The sequence below is a fragment of the Leptodactylus fuscus genome, chromosome 3, assembly GCF_031893055.1.
Source record: "Leptodactylus fuscus isolate aLepFus1 chromosome 3, aLepFus1.hap2, whole genome shotgun sequence".
Taxonomy (NCBI): Eukaryota; Metazoa; Chordata; class Amphibia; order Anura; family Leptodactylidae; genus Leptodactylus; species Leptodactylus fuscus.
This window is the reverse complement of record NC_134267.1, coordinates 118,627,746-118,647,476: the sequence shown is the minus strand read 5'-3', so window position 1 is coordinate 118,647,476 and position 19,731 is coordinate 118,627,746.

Genomic DNA, 19,731 nt, shown 5'->3' with positions numbered 1-19,731 from the left:
CGTAACGCGGCACTTATTTGGTGCTTATATTTACGCCGAGCGCCGCGTTACGGGAGCGTTTACGCTGCGCTATTTACGGTCGCGTGTATGTGGCATTAACGCCGCAGAAACCCAATCGTAAAATTTCACCCGCGACTCGATTTACACACTTCTACAATCACCGCAGACAAAGTCGCGGGTAGCAGCTAGCTAAAATATAAATCCAAAATAACAATGCAGTGTTGCAATCATAAGAGAGCAGCAATCCATAATCATACAAAGCACATGGGGTCAGTTGAAGAATAAGCAGGAAAAAACATCAGATGAAGAATAAGCAGGAAAAAAACATCAGCCCTAAAAGAAACAAAAACAAAAAATTAGACACAAAAATATAGATAACACCAGATAAAAACTATACCACACACAAATACTAAAATTCACGCTAATACATAGGCAGGAAGGGTTTGAAACTGATGGCCTCATTAACAGGGCCGGCTCCAGGTTTTTATGGGCCCTTGGGCGACAGAGCCTCAGTGGGCCCCCTTGTAAAGGAGGTGGGGGAGTCGAGACACTGTGCGTTGCAGATGAAGCGAGTGACGTCATGCAGGAGTGTGGCGTCACCAACGCCATACCTCCCAATCTTTTAAAGAGTAGAAAGAGGGGCAATCTGCGCGCCGCTGCAAATTTAGCTCCACCCACTTTTATGTTGATTCCACCCATTCTCATTCATTTATTATGTGCTCCCACACAGTATAATCCTCCTACAGTCACCTGTAAATTATATGCCCCCCCTCCATCTCTCCCCCAGTTTCATATACACCCTTCCTCTGCCCCCAGTTTCATGTCCCCCCTCCATCTCTGTCACCAGTTTCATCACGTTCTCCCCCTTCATCTGCCCACAGTTTCATGTCCCCCGTCTCTGCCCCAGTGTCATGCCGTTCCCCCCCTCCCCTTCATTTGCCCCTTCAGTTTCATTGGGCCCCCTCCATCTCTGTCCCCAGTTTCATGCCGTTCTCTCCCCACCCCCTTCATCTTCCCCAGTGTCATGCCGTTCCCCCCCTCCCCTTCATTTGCCCCTTCAGTTTCATTGGGCCCCCTCCATCTCTGTCCCCAGTTTCATGCTGTTCTCTCCCCACCCCCTTCATCTTCTCCAGTGTCATGCCGTTCCCCCCCTCCCCTTCATTTGCCCCCTTCATTATGTTTCACCTTAATATGTAATACAAAACAAACACTTACACTCACCTTCTATCACTCACCTTCCATCGTTCCCCCGACGCTCCTCTCTCTCTCCCTCCAATCACATACGCGATGCAGGAGCTGTGAGATCAGCTCCTGCTTAGCTCCGGACCGGCTTGCGTGTGTAGGCGTGATGCGATGACGTCATCGCGCCTACACACGCAAGCCGGGCCGGAGCTTTAAAGCAGGAGCTGATCTCACAGCTCCTGCATCGCGTATGTATTCCAGCTCATCGGCGGACGGACGCCGATGAGCTGGAATCGTGACAGGCAAGTGCCGGGGGGCCCCCAGAGGCTCTGTGGGCCCCGGCACTTGCCCGACTATGCCGTGCGCTGACGCCGGCCCTGCTCATTAAGGCCTGAAGGTGTTACTGTATCTAAGAGAACAATCCATTGGGCTTCCCTCTTCAAGAGGGCCTACCTAATATCCCCACCTCTCGAGCCGAAGGGGGCCCTATCATTACCACATACCTGTAAACCACTAGGATCACAGGCCTGGAAATCCCGGAAGTGGCAGGGAATAGGCTGCAATCTTTTCAATTCTTGAGCTCTGGCTGTTGCAAAATAAATAACTGCTTCAGTGTTACAATTGATATTATGCAATATTTTATATTCTTTCTGTCTTGAACAAATGAAAAATACATTGGTACAAATAATGTATCTACATGCCAAACTTTGACCACAATTAGATAAACTCCATTTTGGGCCTTTACTCCCAAATATATAGGATTTAGATTTTTTTCGGACATAGTGACTAATAATAATGTGACATCGCTGTGTACATCACTGTACTGTAAAATCATTATTAATCTAATATATCGTTGAGTGTAGATTATATATAAATTATCATAAAAGTAACAATTGTGTGCCTTAACTATATAAATGATCCAAAAAATTAGTTGAGGACTAAATAGAGAGTGCATAGTCCCTAAACATATTATTCCTACAAATAAACGCACTCCATCTCACAGTGTAACATCCTTACCTTCCGGGCTTTGGTGCCATCCTCTGGCCACATGCTGTGGCGCAGGAGACGTGTCTGGTTGTGATTTCTTCTTTTGCGTTCTTGTATTGTCTGAATACTGTCCTATTCCCTCACGTTTGGTAATTGATTTTCCACCACACGCATCTCCTTCACCTTGTTTTCTCTCTGCTCCTCTAATAGTTAATATCAACCTTACCTGTGTGATTGATAGCCTATCTTCCTATCATATCTGGTGCGCGTTCTTCTTCTCTATTTATTCTTGGCTCTCATTCATATTGGTGCTTGCTATTGCCTTGTGCTTGCTGGCTATTTACTCTGTTTTGTTACCTGTATTCTATTCCTGACCTCTGGCTTTGCCTTTGACCATTCTCTTGGATTACGATTTTGTACTGCATTGCTCGACTGTTACCGATCCATTGGCTAGATGACCTCCCTTTGTTGTTTGTGTTGTCTGCGTTCTGTGTCATCACATATATCTAGGAAGGGCTTGTCTACCAGTTGGCACCTGTCACCTAGGACAGTACAGGCAAGAAAGAAGAGACTGGGGGAAGTTCAGCTTAAAGCTCACTGTCTTGTCGTGCCACCCAGAGTTCACCAGCAGCTACTGGGGAATTGTTCTTCTAGCAATTCCCTTACACACAGTATATACTGTAAATGTTAAAATACATATACTTTATTGATAAGACAGGTCACAAAGCCACAGTGATGTAGGGAATATGCACAGGACAAACCCCAACACAATATCTCAAAATACAATGAATAATATACCAAATGATAATAAATGGGGAGATAATTAGTAAATAGTAACCCCAATATAATGTAAACTTCAATGTAATATAAACCTTATATATCAAATAGGTATAGACGTAAAAAAAAAAATACAACAATAGACAGGCAGCAATAGCCAACACAGGACATGTTGAAGGGTATATCACAAATTGTGTATTACATGAAATATGCGGAATGAGTTATTAAATTTGATAGATTGTAATATGTTATGACAACACAGCATCCACAGAAACCCCATTTAATGACTGCGAACCAAAATATTAAATTGTTCCAGAAAGCTCGATTCCACTAGACAAATTCTGGTAAATTGTAAAATCATTATTTGCATTATTCCTGAGAGAAATAATAATACATATTTCAAGGTGGTCGTAAAAGTGTGGGGCACCATTTGCATTTTTGCTATGTAAATGTTCCCAAAGTTCTTCGATACTCACCTGTTGTGGTTGGTAGGGTTAAATTACAGAACTGAAAATTGTAATTATGATTGAATCTAGATTTAGCTGCATTGGTAGCAGAACCAGTATAAATTGTGTAGTGAGTTTTGGTATTTAGCCTGGACAAAGGTAATAGAATTGAGTCTAGAGGCCGAAAAATATTAACTTTCAGGTGATTTATAAATGGTATTCACCAAGGTATGCAAATAGGAGCTTCCTGTCACAGGGCATCCTATGATCAAAAGCAACCCATGTACAGGTACACAATAATGGAGCATTTGTAGAGGTATTAACACTCATAAGATATACCATAAACGTGTGACAAATATAAGTTCCATCTTTGGAACTATGACTTATTGGGAGTAAAGGGGTCTGCTATATGCATGGCTGTCTCATGATTATACACTTCAATAGACAAGTGGTCATATTTGGCTGCCTGTCTTTTACCAGGATAGCAAACAATACATTTTGATCTCCATAAGGGCAATAAAATATGGATATGTATTCTACTCCTTGAGGATAAGGTGAGGATGGCAAATGAGAAGAGATTGCCCTCCTTCTGCTCATTAGGATTCAGCCAGTCTGCCCTTGATTCTCCTTAAATCTTGGGAAGACTTGCTTGACCTAATTGGGGTACGGACTATTAAGCAATAGCTGAGACATATTTAGACTGCTGTTTGGCAAGTGGTAATAACAATAGAGAGAATGTTGAATATGAAAATGAAGCTCCTTAAATGTCACTTGCAAAGGGAAAATTATATATTTTTTCACAAGTTTCCCTTTAAGCCCAGTTGAGGTAATGTGTGTAGCCACAGTAGGTCCAAAAATTCCACCAACCAGTGGTGCAGTTTTAGTTGATAGCACACAATATTCCAAATTCAATTATCTTAAAGGGATTCTATCATAAGAAACCATTTTTAAACTAAATACACATCGGAATAGCCTTAAGAAAGGTTATTCTTCTCTTACCTTTATTATTCTTTACTATTCTAATCCGCGCTCCTGACAAATATCTTCTTTCTTCCTTATGTAAATGAGTTTTCTCGCAGCACTGGGGGTGCTCACCGGCAGTTAAACAGCACTGAGGGCATCCCTAGTGCTTCTTGAAAAGTCTCCAGCGAAGCCTCTGTCTTATTCTCCACCACTTCTCTTGTGCTCCCATCGCGTCTTTGTCCAAAAGCGCCAACTGCACATGTCTGCCGACAGACATACGCAGTCGCCACTTTTGGACCAAGACGCGGTGGGACCATGAGAGAAGAGGCAGAGAAGAAGACAGAGGCTCTTCTCTCGCGCTCCCATCGTGTCTTGGTCCAAAAGTGCCAACTGCGTATGTCCGTCAGCCATTTTTCTGTGGCCAAAGGTTAGAGGCCACAGGAAAATGGGTGATGAACATGTAAAGTGGGCGCTTTTGGACCAAGACATGATGGGACCATGAGAGAAGAGTCAGAGAAGAAAGCAGAGGCATCGCTGGAGACTTTTCAAGCAGTACTGGGGATGCTCCCAGTACTGCAAGTAAATTCATTTACATAAGGAAGAAAGAAGATATTTCTCAATAATGGCAGTGCGGATGTTAGGGAATTACAATAGGAGCAATTCCCCAGTAGCTGCTTGAAACCCTGGAAAGGGGCACAAGAGACAGTGAGCACTAAACTGAAGCCCCCCACTGTCCTTTCCTGCTTTCCTAGTCCTATCCTATGTAATAGGCGGCAACTTGGAGACGATCCCTTCCTATATAAAAACACAAAATGCAGACAAGACAAACCACAACAAAGGGATATCAGCTAGCCAGGGTTTGGTAACAGTCGAGCAATGCAGTGCCAAATCGAAGTCCAGAAGAATAGTCAATAGGGAAAGCCAAGGTCAGGATTAAGAATACAAGTAACTAAACAGCAAGAATTACACCAGCAACCACGAGGCAATAGCAAGCAACAATGTGAATGGGAACCAAGAATAATTAGGGAGGAAGAACCCCGCCCTGAACCTGATAGGAAGGCAGGCTGTCAATCACAGGGCAAAACAAAACTTAACTCATAGAGGAGCAGAGGGAAATGAAAGTGAAGGAGACGGGTGTGGTGGAAAATCAATTTACAAGGTGAAGAAATAAGTCAGTGTTCAGACAATGAACCAAAAACTCTAAGCAAGTTATCAAACTGCACACGCCTCCTGCGCTGCAGCATGCGAGCAGAGGGTGGCGCAGAGACCAGAACAGGCAGAGATGTTACAGCGGATCAGAATAATAAAGGTAAGTCAAGAATAACCTTTCTTAAGGCTATTCCTACGTGTATTTAGTTTAAAAAGGGTATTCTAATGGTAGGATCCCTTTAAGTCTCAATAGCAGCAGGAGCCAATCCCATCATCCAGGCAGATTCCATGGTCCAGAAGTGGCTATAACTCCTGCACAGTAGGGAACAGGTCACCACCCTGAGAGCCATTTCCCTCTTCCGTACTGTGCGCAGTAAGCAGAGATTCTGAAAGGCATTCTTTAATTTGTTCGCCCAATTTATTCCCTGCACCAAGTTCACTAAAGCGATTACTCTATTAAGTGCCAGCAGTAGCTGAAGTTTTTAACATCTCTCTTCGAACATTAGCACTCAGAGGGAATAAACTTTACTTAACCTAATTAATTTTAATCACTGTATTCCAGTCTCATACTGCGCAAACAGATGCAAATGTGAACACATTAATAAATTTACAGATTCCACTGTGGGCTAATCATGCATTGAACATTTGCCGGTCCACATTAGAAGAACAAGCATTGTGGAATCACAAAATATATATGAAAAATACACTTTGTAATATTCACTGGTCCATGTGTAAAGGTTCCCATAGAAGCACAGTGTGAAAACAGCACATTAGGAAGTTCATGAGCGGTGCTGCCGTAATTCTCATTAATCCCTGAGCGGTGCATATGTTTGGCAGAAATTATAAGGAAATGAATATTCCGGGGCTCTTTATTTTACTGTACAATTTCCAGCATGAAGATGGAGCTATTGCATTACCTATTAGAAAGAGATCTCAGGTGTATGTCCAAAGAAACACTACCCTGGAGCAGGACATACTGACCCAATTTGACCCATTCCCTGCGAGTGATTTGTGGTTGTCCTCAGTCTTAGTACTGTCTACTGTCTTAAAATATGGGTGTGATTATTGGATGTATATACATAAAGATGAGAATTAACCAGAAGACATTATGAGTTATAAGCAATATAATAGAAGCTAATCGGCAGATTTCTGGAAGATTATTGCATAAAAGAACCAAATAAAACCCATTTTATTTTTGCAATGGGAGTAAAATACTAAACATTACAAAAGGAGATTACAGCAGCTTTTATGATGGCCTACTATGTAATATGCTGCAATCCTTATTTACAGCATAGTCAGTTTATAGTAAGTACATTTTAATGTCTCTTCATGTTGGTTTAGAGACTAATAACTATATCTTTAATGGTCTACATACAATGCCTACCGGGCCCAGCTGTAAGGGAATAGTACGGAAACTGTGGTTAATAAATGACACCTCAAAGGTGCTTTACATCATGAAACCAAGTGTTCCCACATACTATGGTGTCTTTGTTAGTGCGGTTATTGTATGACAACTGAACTGTACTTGAACTCTTCAGTTCATTTTAGAAATAGTCATAAAATAAACATATTTATCTCCATTGCTTGCACTGACTTTTAACCCTTAGTGACCACCCTGGTTTTAGGCCTTCATGACCACACCATATTTTACATTTTTCATTGTCACATACCGCGGACTATAGTAATACGTTTTTTCTTTTTTTTTTTGTAGTGAAAGACCCAGAACTTAGTTATTTTTTTGTCAATGTATTTGTGTGAAGGCCTGACGTTTTTATTCATGCCATTTTGGGAAACATAATGCTTTGGAATCGCTTTTTATAAAGTTTTATCTGTGGCTGACAATCAAAAAACAGCAAATCTGACACTTTTTTTTTCTTTTTTTTACCCCATTCAACATGCCATTATATTTCTCAGGTCATTATGGAGACGGCAATACTCAATATGTGTGTTATGGTTTTACCTTTTATTATTATTAAAGATTTTGGAATGGGGATTATTATAATTTATGTGTGTTTGTTCATAAGGATTATTAAATTATTATTAAATATTATGTATTATGTATTATTATTATACTATTATGTTTTTTAAAAAATATTTATTTATTTTAATCTCCTAGAGGATTTTAATTTGTAATCTGATCATTTTTAACTACATTGCATTATACTGCTTGTCATATTCTGACAGTTTATTAGGCCAAACAAATGTATAGGGGAAATTTATTAAACCAACGACTAGTGGAGACTACAACCACTAGACTAAGATGGTACAGCCCTACAATATTTTGGTGCATGTTTGGGCTATCTGTGCAACACCAATGTAAACCTACAGCTGCTATGAGCTGGATTTCCACTATCATTTATAACAGAATTCGATGCATTCCCAGTTAGTTCTATTTACATCCATCTATATTGTAGTGATACTAAAACAGTTACCATACGTCCTTCTTTAGGATGCTACCCCTGTTTACCACTACTTTGAAACAATGGCCTCTTGTACACAGAGTGATTGTAGTAGTATATTTTCTATGGTGACAGCTTGTTCCCCAGTCATTCAAGTTATGAATAAATAAACTGCGTTTTACTAAAATGTCCTGGCTAATTTCAGTATTCAAGGCTTTTATGGTTGGGTATACATGTATCAGATAACTGGTAAGTCCTGTGTTCACTACAGCAGTTTTGAAAATTATTCTTTTTCGCATTTCACAGTCTCTTCTGACAAAATGTTGAACACAAGATACATGAATTGGTTTATTTCTATGTAATGGACATGAGAGATTTGGCTTCATTTGGTCAAGGGTGCAGTTATTTGCGTTCTTAGCTGCCCATTGAATTTTTAAGTCTTCAAAAATACTAATGTTCAAAGGAGTCCTTATGTTTCATGTCCCAAATCTTTATTGTCGGTCTTTGCACATACTGACACATCACTACATTAAAAGACTTCTGTAGATCTTTTATCCTTATTCTGTGTTATATCCTTCCATTGCCGAATCCCCTGCAGTAATTTGTAGAAAGTTGTCAACTAAGTTTTCACCATCAACTCTATCTCTATTTTCTATTTGGACGTATGAAAAATAAATTTTAACTAAAGAAATATAACACTAACTGATTGTATTGGTTGAACACCAAATGTTTCCTAAGTAAAGGATAGACATTTTTTACATATTGAGATGCCACAATGTTCACTCTCCAAACTCTCTCCCTCCAACTGCGGCAGTCACTTTGGATTTACAGTAGATTGTACTGTCATATTGAATTGGCTTTTCCTACAGTGTGCCATTGTACCATTTCTTGCCCAATAAACCAATCCTCATGCACCCAGTCATTCCCATGATGTAAGAGAACTTGTGATTCATCAGACTAGCCCACCTTCTACCGCTACTCCAGGTCCATGTTCTGATGCCCACTGCAGTTTCATTAATGAACAAGAGGCAACATGGACACTCTGACTGGTCTGTAGCTATGCAAACAATGAACTGTATCTTCTGACACCTTTAGGGCTAGTTCACACGTGGGCAAAGGAGCGGTTTTTGACAGCGGAATTCGCTTCAAAAACCGCCCCTTTAACATGGTGGTCTATGTAGACCGCTAGCTTTTTTTTTTCCTCCTAGCGTTTTCCGCCTGAAGAAGCGACATGACCTTTCTTCAGGCGGAAAACGCCTGAAGAATTGCATAGAAGTGAATGGTAGGCGAAAACCGCGCGGTAAAAAACCGCGCGGTTTTTTGCAAAAAACCGCGCGGTTTTCGCCTGCAGTTTCTATAGCACATATAGAAAAAAAAAAACCTAGCGAAAACCGCTAGCGAAAACCGCGTCAAAAACCGTGCGGAATGCAAAAAACCGCGTCGAAAAAACTCCCCGCGGTTTTTTACCTTGCACAAATAAGCTAGGCGGTTTTCACGTGTGAACTGACCCTTACAGAGTAGCTCTTCTGTGGAGTCAGTCCTGACAAGCTAGACCCTTCTCTTTGTACACATCAATAAGCCTTGGGTGCTTATGGCTTATTTTGGCTAATTCACCAAATCTCATTTTTACATTTTTTTTTTTGCAGGTACCTGCCAATGCTTACTAGGTACAATCTAAACTTGCCATTTCAGAGAAGCGTAGGCTTCATAATGTTGCCCTTTTGAAAACAGGTCAGATACTTATGCCTGCCCATTTTTCCACTTTTCAACACATTGTCAATAACTGAAAGATATCAATGTCATGAGGCAATCCATAATATTAAATTCACCTGTCAGTAGTATTGATGCTATGACTGGTTAGTGTATGTGACAAATAAAACCGCTACCTGATTTAAAGGGAATGTTTCAATAGAAAAGAAACAGTTAAGTTTTATTAACAGATTTTTTTTTTTTTTTTAGAAAAATTACATCAGATACGGTATATTAACCGGTTGACGACCACTGGTTGTAAAGCTACAGCCAGTGTTCATGCCTCTGAAGACCATCCCATTGTAAAAATACGGCCGGCCCCCTTGATGGGAATCAGGATCAGGTGTTAACCTACAAGCGGTTCCGCGAAGACTATGTGCCCCTCAGCACCCCTCGCAGAGAGATTGGGGGATGTCAGTATCAGTCATATGCAGCCTGGGGTCTGGCCAGTGAACCCAGGCTGCCTGGTGCCCCCAGTACCTGGTTGATCCTGCTGGTGTCTAAAAATCACTTGTGTAAGTTATAGCGTCTCAAAGTTATTGCCATATAAAGTGACAAATGTCAGTTTTGAAAAATGAGGCATGGTCCATAAGGTACATTTAGACATGGTCCTTAGCTGGTTAAAAACAATTCAGAAATAATGATGTTTTCACACTGCCCACTCAACCTCATAATAAGCTATCTCTTGGTCCTGTAGAGTTCACAACTCAACAGACATCGTATTATTATTGTAGTGCCAGTACAACACCAGGTCAACAGAGGATGCAAAGATAGACAGCACATGAAGGGAACATGGACTGTTCAAGAAGTGGAGATGGAGCTACAGAAGTCCAGGAGCCCGATGTGAATGTGAGTAATGGGACTTAAAGGGGTTGTCCACTTTCTGACCATTATTGAGAGACCAATGTTATTGTTTGTATATTAAAAAGTTATACAATTTCCAATATACTTTCTGTATCAGTTCCTCACAGTTTTCTAGATCTCTGCTTGCTGTCATTCATTCTTCTTACTTCTAGTGGATAAAACTCTGACCATGGTCATGTGATTTATGGTCCATGGTCATGTGATGAGCACACAGGTGCCACTCGTTAGTCACAGCCCAGTAATCAGACATCTGCCTGGTAATCAGCTGTGCACCTGTGTGCTCATCACATGACCATGGACCGTAAGTCACATGACCATGGTCAGAGTTTTATCCTCTAGAAGTAATAGAATGAATGACAGCAAGCGGAGATCTAGAAAACCGTGAGGAATTGATGCAATATGTATATTGCAAAATTGTATATCCTTTTATTGTACAAACAATAACATTTGTTTCTCAATATTGGTCTGAAAGTACCCAACCCCTTTAAAGTCCTGCTGCTCCGTTCTATTAAACTATATGGGCATCCTTAGGATGCCCATGTAGTCAAAAGCAGGCATGCGGCCATTTCCCTATCAGACTGGGAATTGTGGGCATTTTGTGTGAACAACAAAAAAAAACTCATATATAACAGAGATTTTTTTGGGGGGAGGGTTAAGATTTGGGTTGGTGGAATTATGTATTTTGTGGAAAAAAATGTAAACCTTTGCCCATAAAACTCCCTAAATGGGTTGTGTCTCCCCCCCCCCAGGACTGAAAACTGAAGGGGGAGGGGGTGTCGTCTTTTGATTGTCCATAGTTTGACACCTGGCATCCGCGGTACTATTAACCACTTCGTCTTTCTAGTGGTACATAATACCACCCATCTCTGAGGACATGAAAGATTCACTTTAGGCTGAGGCTCCAAATTGCGGAAATGCAGCTTTTTTTGTTGCAGATTTTGCTGCTGGTTTTTTTTTTTTTTTTGGGAGACAATCCCAGGAGTTGCGACAATAGAAGTGGGAAATATATAGGAATCTCTTATACTTCTACCTCATGCTTAATCCACTCCTGGCTTTGGCTCAGAAAACCTCAGCAAAATCTGCAACAAAAAAAGTTTTTTTCTCTCTTTTTTTTTTTTTTTTTAGGCAGAACCCTACATTGCAGAAACACAGTTTTTTTTAGTTTACTGCAGAAAAAAAGTGTTTTACAAAACCAGGAAACTGAATGAAATGTAATCAATTTACCCCATCCTCACATTGCAGGAAAAAAAAAAACATGTGGAAGATGCTGCAAATTGTAAGATGCGTGCGCTTAAACTATGGCGGGGGAATTCTAGCCGCGCAGTCATGAGCATTTCCACATATAATTAATAGCGGGAGAAAGTGCTGGAAAATGCATCAAAAGCTCAAAAAAAAATACTGTGGAAAAAAAACCTATGATTCACCGCTATTTTTTTCCACAGTGTTTTTATAGCTGCGTCTCACTGTTGGGCCTAATCCTTATTATATGTGCATCACACTATAAGGATAAAGCCTCACATAGCGGACACAGCAAAAAAAAAAGTGCTGCGGGAAAAACCACAGCAACATTGCATCATAGTGTATCCCGCAGCGCTTTTCACAGAAAGTCAGTAGAGGTTTCCTTCCATTATACCTATAGGGAAACCAATGGCATTTCAGTAGGTATAAGTGACATGAAGCAATTTCCAAAACTAGTATACTGTATATACTCTCACATACCACACACATATACTGTATACCTACACAGTCATACATATACCATATATACCTACACAGTCATACATATAACATATATACTCACACATATACATTATTATTAGAGATGAGCGAACACTGTTCGGATCAGCCGATCCGAACAGCACGCTCCCATAGAAATGGATGGAAGCACCTGTGACGGCCGGCCGGCCGCCGGCAAAGTCAGCGCCACAGGTGCTTCCATTCATTTCTATGGGAGCGTGCTGTTCGGATCGGCTGATCCGAACAGTGTTTGCTCATCTCTAATTATTATAGTATATATACCTACACAGTCATCCATATACCATATATATTCACACACATACATTATCCTAGCACATATACATTATTACAGCATATATACTCACACATAAACATATAGAATTCACACAGTATACAAGACACAAACTATAAACAAATGTACACATATACATATTAAATATTATATTTTACAAAAAAAATCCACACTCACATTTGTCTGGAGTGAAGCTGTCCTATCGCTACAGACTTCTTCCTGTATCCACACGCTACAATCAGAAACTACTGTGAGGGCGGAGGGGGAAGTCCGGGCTGCACGTACAGGATCTAATAAACTGGTAGGTGTAAGTGCTGCTGTACAGTGTCCGGAGGGTTAAACAGCTGCACCCTCCCCTGCCATCTCTGTCCTCCCCCGCCGAAAACACTAAGCCAGCCCAGAACAAGTTGTAGGCATCTTGTTTTTTTTGTTTTTTTTATATGGCCTGTCCTGGACTGGCTTAGGTTAATCAAAATGCTGACCCCTGGATATACGCCGCCTGAGGCTATTGCCTCACCTCGCCTCATTAGAGGTGCGGCGCTGGTTACTAGAGAGGTTCTGGTCTTAGTTATTACTCTGAAACAAGATAAGTTCATAGTGAGTGGAGGGGGAGGGTGTGTTATCTCTTTACGCAATGAATGGAAAGAAAAAGGGTTGGTTTCCTCACAGCCTCCACATATGTCTACAACAACTTTCCCTGCCTGCACACTGGACCATGTGTCCTTCCGTCTGCTTTGCATGGACACAAAGTTGGACATACAGGAATTTGTGTCCGTCAAAAAAAACAAAAACAAAAAAAAACAGTTTCCCTGCGGACAGGCTGCATATGGACACCGGTGGTTTGCTTTAAAATCTCATTCAAATGAATGGGTTTTAAAACTGACTACCAGCAAACCGTCTCCTGTCCAGTTTCTCTGGAGATTAGGATGGAAACCCCTGGGCGGACAGCAGATGCTGGTGTGAATGCCCCCTAAGAGTAATGAACCTGCCTCTCATAGCTGTACAGAAGGATTAGAAAATACTGTTATAAAGCATCAATTAATTTAATATTTTGTTATTGTTTTTGTTATTTTGTCCTGTTTAGTTTATGATGACATTTAGTTTTCATTTGACATAAGAATTATATTTCTTTTATACGTGAAGTTTTGTTTTGTTAATCCTATTTCCGGTACACAATTTTAACTAAAAAGGTCATGTTGATTTTAATAGAACTACATCATGGTTTCCTATGTCATACTAATGAGTCTGTTCTGCATGGTTCACCAAGTTCATGCTCATTAGTTTTCTTCCTATTTTCTATAACTGCTGATATTTCACTGATGATTCTTGTTTTCATTTTCTTTTTTGGTTTTAAATGAGCTGTACAATTTTAAAAATGGAACATATCTACTTGTCATCTAATAAAAAAAATATTGTATATTTTTATATTTTTTGTACATGGTTACGTTACATGAACTGATACTTTAATCTGTAAACAGTTCAGAAGTTGATTTTACTGCTGGTACATTCATGCACACATTTTGGCACTAGCTTTATGTGGGGAAGGGGAGGGGTCAAATGGGGGGGGGTTAAAAGGAGGCTAGTGCCGACACATGTGTAGCATTAGGGTCCATTCGCACGGAGTTTCCATGCGCGGATTCTAACCCGGAATTCGCATCAGAATCCACAAGGAAAAAAAGGCTCCCATTGACTTCAATGGCTTCCTTTTTCCGCTCGCTCATAGAAAAAGGAACCCATTGAAGTCAAAGGAAGGCTTTTTTTCCCACGCGGATTCTGATGCGAATTCCACGTCAGAATTTGCATACGGAAACTCAATGTGAGTGGACCCATAGATGACATCTATGTGAGACAGCCTTACCGCCAGCATAGATTAGTTCACTGCTTTAGACTAGGGGTACACAGCGCCTTTGGCTGCAACTCCTGGTCGCCCTGTTGCTCTGCTTCTCTTTCACTCATGTTAGTGAATGGAGTCACATTATGATCCTGAGCGTGCAGCAACTGCAACTTCAAGTTTCAAAAAAGTCGAACTTTGTTCGAGTAGTTTTTGATGGTGTCTCAGGGCAGCAAGGCAATCTTTTGGTTTTGCAGTGTGACTTGCGGCCAAAGTGGAACTTGCTATGCGACCGTATTCTGATCTTGCTTTAAGGTAGGGTTCACACTTCCGTTGGATTCCATTCAGGTGGTGTGTTTAAAAAATGAAAACAGACACCTATCATAACGGACACAATATAATGGACAGTAACTGATGGCTATCAGTCACTGTCTGTTACTTGTTTGTTGCCCATAGACTTCAATGTTAAAAAAATAACGGACCCTTGTTTTCAAACGGACAGAAAAGTCCTGCATGTAGGATTTTTTTGTCCGCTTGTAAAACTGGACATGGGTGTAAATGGACACAATATAAAATCCCATTGAAATGAATGGAAATTTCAGATGAACCAGCTAGTGTCCGTTGCTTAAAACTTGTACAGACAATAGCCATGGACACTGCTGACGTAATCCAATAGTAGTGTGAACGCCCCCTTATTGTGCAGATTAAATGTCTTCATGCTGGTTTTGGCACTTTTCCCAGGTGATTTATATCAGCTACAATGTAACATCCCATTCCCCATAGTCTTTTGTACAACGTAATCTTTAGGCATGTGCACCTCTTAGCTGTGTCATTGCAGGTACTACACTATAAACAGTACTATAGTGTTTATTAACCACAGTTGTGATCCTTGTTCATTTTTTTTTAATGTATTTTGTGGTTATCATATTGATTAATTAGCATATTTATATTTCTATAGACTTTCCTGCATTTTTTTTTTTTTTTTTTAGTTCTGTGATTTATCATAGAGGTGTTACCATTTATTGTAATCCTGCCTATGATAATGGAAGATTATGAATGATAATCTGTTTTCCCTTAGCCCAAACAGCAGCACAACTGGGGTATTTCTGCCCCTGTGAGCTGTTAGGACAGGTGGAACTTTTAATTAACTAACAGCTTTAACCCCCTATAAGAGGCCGTCAGATCTCCTCCCCCCTGTGTTAGTACCAAAGTATGATCTACAAACAGAATTTTACAAATAGATACGACTGGGAGGGAGCCTTGTGCTGCTGTTTGGGCTAAGGGAAAACAGATTATCATTCATAATCTTCCATTCCCCCTACGCCCAACCAGCAGCACAACTGGGGATTTAGCAAGTATAGCTTTACCCTAGGGTGGGTGATCTTGGCAGACCGATGCCAATACAGAATGTCCAAAGGCGAAGGTCAGCTGCGAACTCCAGGAGGCAGCGGCACATATCTGTTCCAAGGAAAGGAAACGTCTTTCAGCCCAGGACGTCGCCACTGCTCTGGTGGCGTGGGCACGGACAAAGTCTGGTACCGGAAGGTCTTGAGCACGCAGGGAGCAGGTGATGGCTTCTCTGATCCACCTTGACAGGGTTACTTTTGACGCCCCTGTTGTGGCCAAACACAATGACCAGTAGATTTTCCGACCTTCAGAAAGGGGCTGTACGGTCTAAGTAAATACGCAGTGGTCTGACCAAGTCCAGCTTGTGCATCTTCTCTTCCCACTCAGAAGTGGGAGAGGGAAAGAAGGCCGGTAAGGAAATTACCTGGTTGATGTTCTGAAGTGTAGGTACCTTTGGCAAGAATCCCGGGACGAACCTTAGTTGTACCCTGTCCAGGAAAAAGGTCATAAAGGGTTCCGAGGCCGCTAGGGCCTGTAGTTCTCCAACCCTCTTGGCGGAGGTTATTGCCAACAGAAAGGTAACCTTGTATTACAGGTACTTCCAATCCACTTCAGATAAAGGTTCGAAGGGGGGAGAGCAAAGCCCCTGTAGAACCGCAGCCAAGTCCCACCTAGGGACTGGAGGTTGTACCTGGGGGCAGAGCCTGACGGCCCCTCTTAGGAATTGCCTGATTAGAGGATCCTGTGATAGTCGAGTCTCCAGGAGAGCGGAGAGAGCTGAAACTTGAACCTTCAGGGTGGCTGGTGCAAGCCCCCTCTCTAGGCCAGCTTGAAGGAATTCCATGACCGAATTTCTATCCAAGCTGCGCTGGTTATCCATACACCAACTTTGGAATATCCAGACGATCCTCTGGTAGCTCCGGTTGGTAGATTCCGCTCTCGAATGGGCTAAAGTCCTTAGCACTCCCTGGGACAATCCTCTATCTCCACATACGGTGCGGTTAACCTCCAGGCAGTGAGGTTGAACCTGTCCAGGTCTTGGCAGAGCTGTCTGTTTAGAGTTACCAGGTTGTGGACTGATGGAAGCCTCCAGTAGGTCCCTCGACTCATTAGGATGCGGTGGGTAAACCATGCCCTCTTTGGCCAGAACGGCATGATCACTATTGCCGAGGTCTGGTCCTGCCTGAGTTTTGCCAATACCTTCGGAATCATCGGAATAGGAGGAAAGACGTACGCCAGTCTGAACCTCCAAGGTATTGACAGGGCATCCACCGTCAAAGGGTTGTCTTCCCGGTACAGGGAGCAAAACCTTTCTACTTTGGTGTTGTATTGGGTGGCCATCAGATCCACCTCGGGGAGACCCCCACATCTCGGTGAGCTGGTGAAAGATGTCCGGATCCAAGGACCATTCGCCTGATGTCACTAGGCCTCTGCTGAGCTGATCCGCAAGGATATTCAAACGTCCTCGGATGTGAATTGCCGGCAACTGGGACAGATTTTCCTCTGCCCAGGCAAATATCAGGTTGGCTACCTGCAGGAGAGAGGGGGATCTGGTTCCCCCCTGCTTGTTGATGTAATGGACTGCTGTTAAGTTGTCCGTCCTTATCTTCACAGCTTGTCCCTGCAGAAGGGGTGCAAACGTCATAAGTGCACGGTGAACTGCCGCAAGCTCGCGCCAATTGGATGAGCGCGTTTTCTCCAGACGATTCCATGTACCTTGTACCGGGGTCTCCCCTAGATGCGCTCCCCATCCTGTGAGGGAGGCATCTGTTGTCAACAGGATCCAGGAGGTCTGGACCGTGGACTTCCCGTCTTGAAGATGGGACCACCAAACCAGTGATCGACGGGTACTGATGGATAACTGGATAGGCTTCTGTAGTCCTGAAGGACTGTGGTTCCAGACTCTCAAGATCTTGCTTTGTAATGGGTGCATGTGCCACAGGGCCCAAGGAACTGCCTCGATGGTGGCGGACATAAGACCTAGGACTTTCATGGCCGTCCTGATAGTAACCTTCCGGGTAATGGACAGGTGATGAGCCGCTCGTCCAATCTTCTCCTTGCGAGGAGAGGGCAGGGAGATCGTCATACTGAGAGAGTCCAAGATAAATCCCAGGAATTGGATCCGGGTTTATGGAACCACTACCGACTTCTGCCAGTTTATTAGCCAGCCCAGCTCGTTTAATAACGCCACTGTGATATCCATCTGTGTGGCAAGGACCTCCTTTGACCGGGCTTTTAGGAGCCAGTCGTCTAGATATGGGACTATGAAGATCCCTTGGAGGCGCAGGGCAGCTGCGACCGGAGGCACTACCTTTGTGAAGGTGTGGGGGGCCGAGGATATGCCGAATGGGAGAGCCGTAAACTGGAAATGAGACAGTTTTCCCTTTAGGTGTACAGCAATTCTCAGGAACTTCCTGTGTGCCGGAAGAATAGGTACGTGGAGGTATGCGTCCCTTAGATCCAAGGTGACGAAGTGATCTCCGGGCTGCAGAAAAGGAAGGACCGACTTGATGGTTTCCATGCGGAACCGTACCTTGTGAATGAATCGATTCAAGTATCTGAGGTCAATAATCATATGCCATCCGCCTGACGGCTTGGGAACAAGGAAGACCGGAGAATAAACGCCTTGGCCGTGTTCTGAGCGGGGAACCGGTTCCAATGTGGCTTTGTCCACGTACTCTCTTTTTCTAGATGAAGTTGTTTTGTGCCCTGAAAAGGGCGAGTTGTTACAAACTTGTCTGTAGGATATGTGATGAACTTTATCCTGTATCCTTCTTGGATCACTTGCAGGACCCAGGGGTCTTGCACATAACGAATCCACGCAGTCATATGGTGGGAGAGTCGGCCGCCAACAGTCGCGGGGAGGGAGGGTCAGGTAGTCAGAAGGAAGAGCGCTTTTGTTGGTCACGGGAAGCACCGCGACCTCCGCCTGTGGACTGGGGACCAGGGCGTCTCTGGCCCCTAGAACCTCTTCTGGGAAACCCGCGGCCCCGAAAGGAAGGTCTTCTGCTGCTGCTGGAAGGTTGAGGGAGATTCTTCCCTTTAGAATCAGCCAGACCCTCCATTATCCAATCCAATTCCCTGCCGAACAACTTACCAGGTTTGAAAGGGAGGGCGCACAGGCTGTATTTGGAGGCGTTGTCAGCTCTCCAAGGCTTTAACCATACGGGGCGTCTGGCCGCGGTGGAAAGCGCCATTGCCCTGGAAGCCAATTTTGTCTGGTAGAATGTGGCCTCAGACAAATGGTCAACCATTAGGTTAATATCTGACATTGCTGTCAGAAGGTCATCTCGGTGGATGCCAGAATCAATGTCCCTCACTAGGGACGACAGCTCGGCCTTTAGGCCTGACACCACCTCACTGGCGGAGATGCCCACGGAGGCCTGGGCGGAGGAGGCTGCATAAATTCGCCTGAGTGAACCCTCAACTCGGCGGTCCATGGGATCCTGCAAGTTGGACCCATCCTCCGAGGGTACTACGGTGCGTCTGGATAGCTTGGCTACCGCCATATCCACCTTCGGGGGGAAACCCCAGGCTCCCTGCTGGGACTCCGCGACAGGAAACAGAGCCTTGAAGCGTCTGGAAGGGTTGAACACTTTTTCGGGGTGTCTCCACTCAGCCTCGATCTTGCGGACCAAATCAGAGTCCGCCCTAAAGGACCTGGATCTTCGGCTCGTCCCTTTGCCGCTATCACGGTCCCTGGACCTAATGGCTTTTAGCAGCCTAGGCATTTTTTTAACTGGAAAAACGGCTTTCTCTGTTTCCGGTTCATCCTCGGATGAGTCAACCTCCCCAATATGGAGGTCTTCCAGAGGGGGCAGGGAGAGCTCGGTGGGCTCGATCCGGGGCCTCTTTGCCAGGTGGGAGATGGAATCTTTCACTTCCCTTATGGACTGATGTACAAAGTCCTTCACCCAGCCAACCACGTCCCGTAGGGGGGTATCGTCAGATGGGGGACCCCTGCAGCCCTGGCAAAATCGATATTCATATGCATCCGGCAAAGGGATC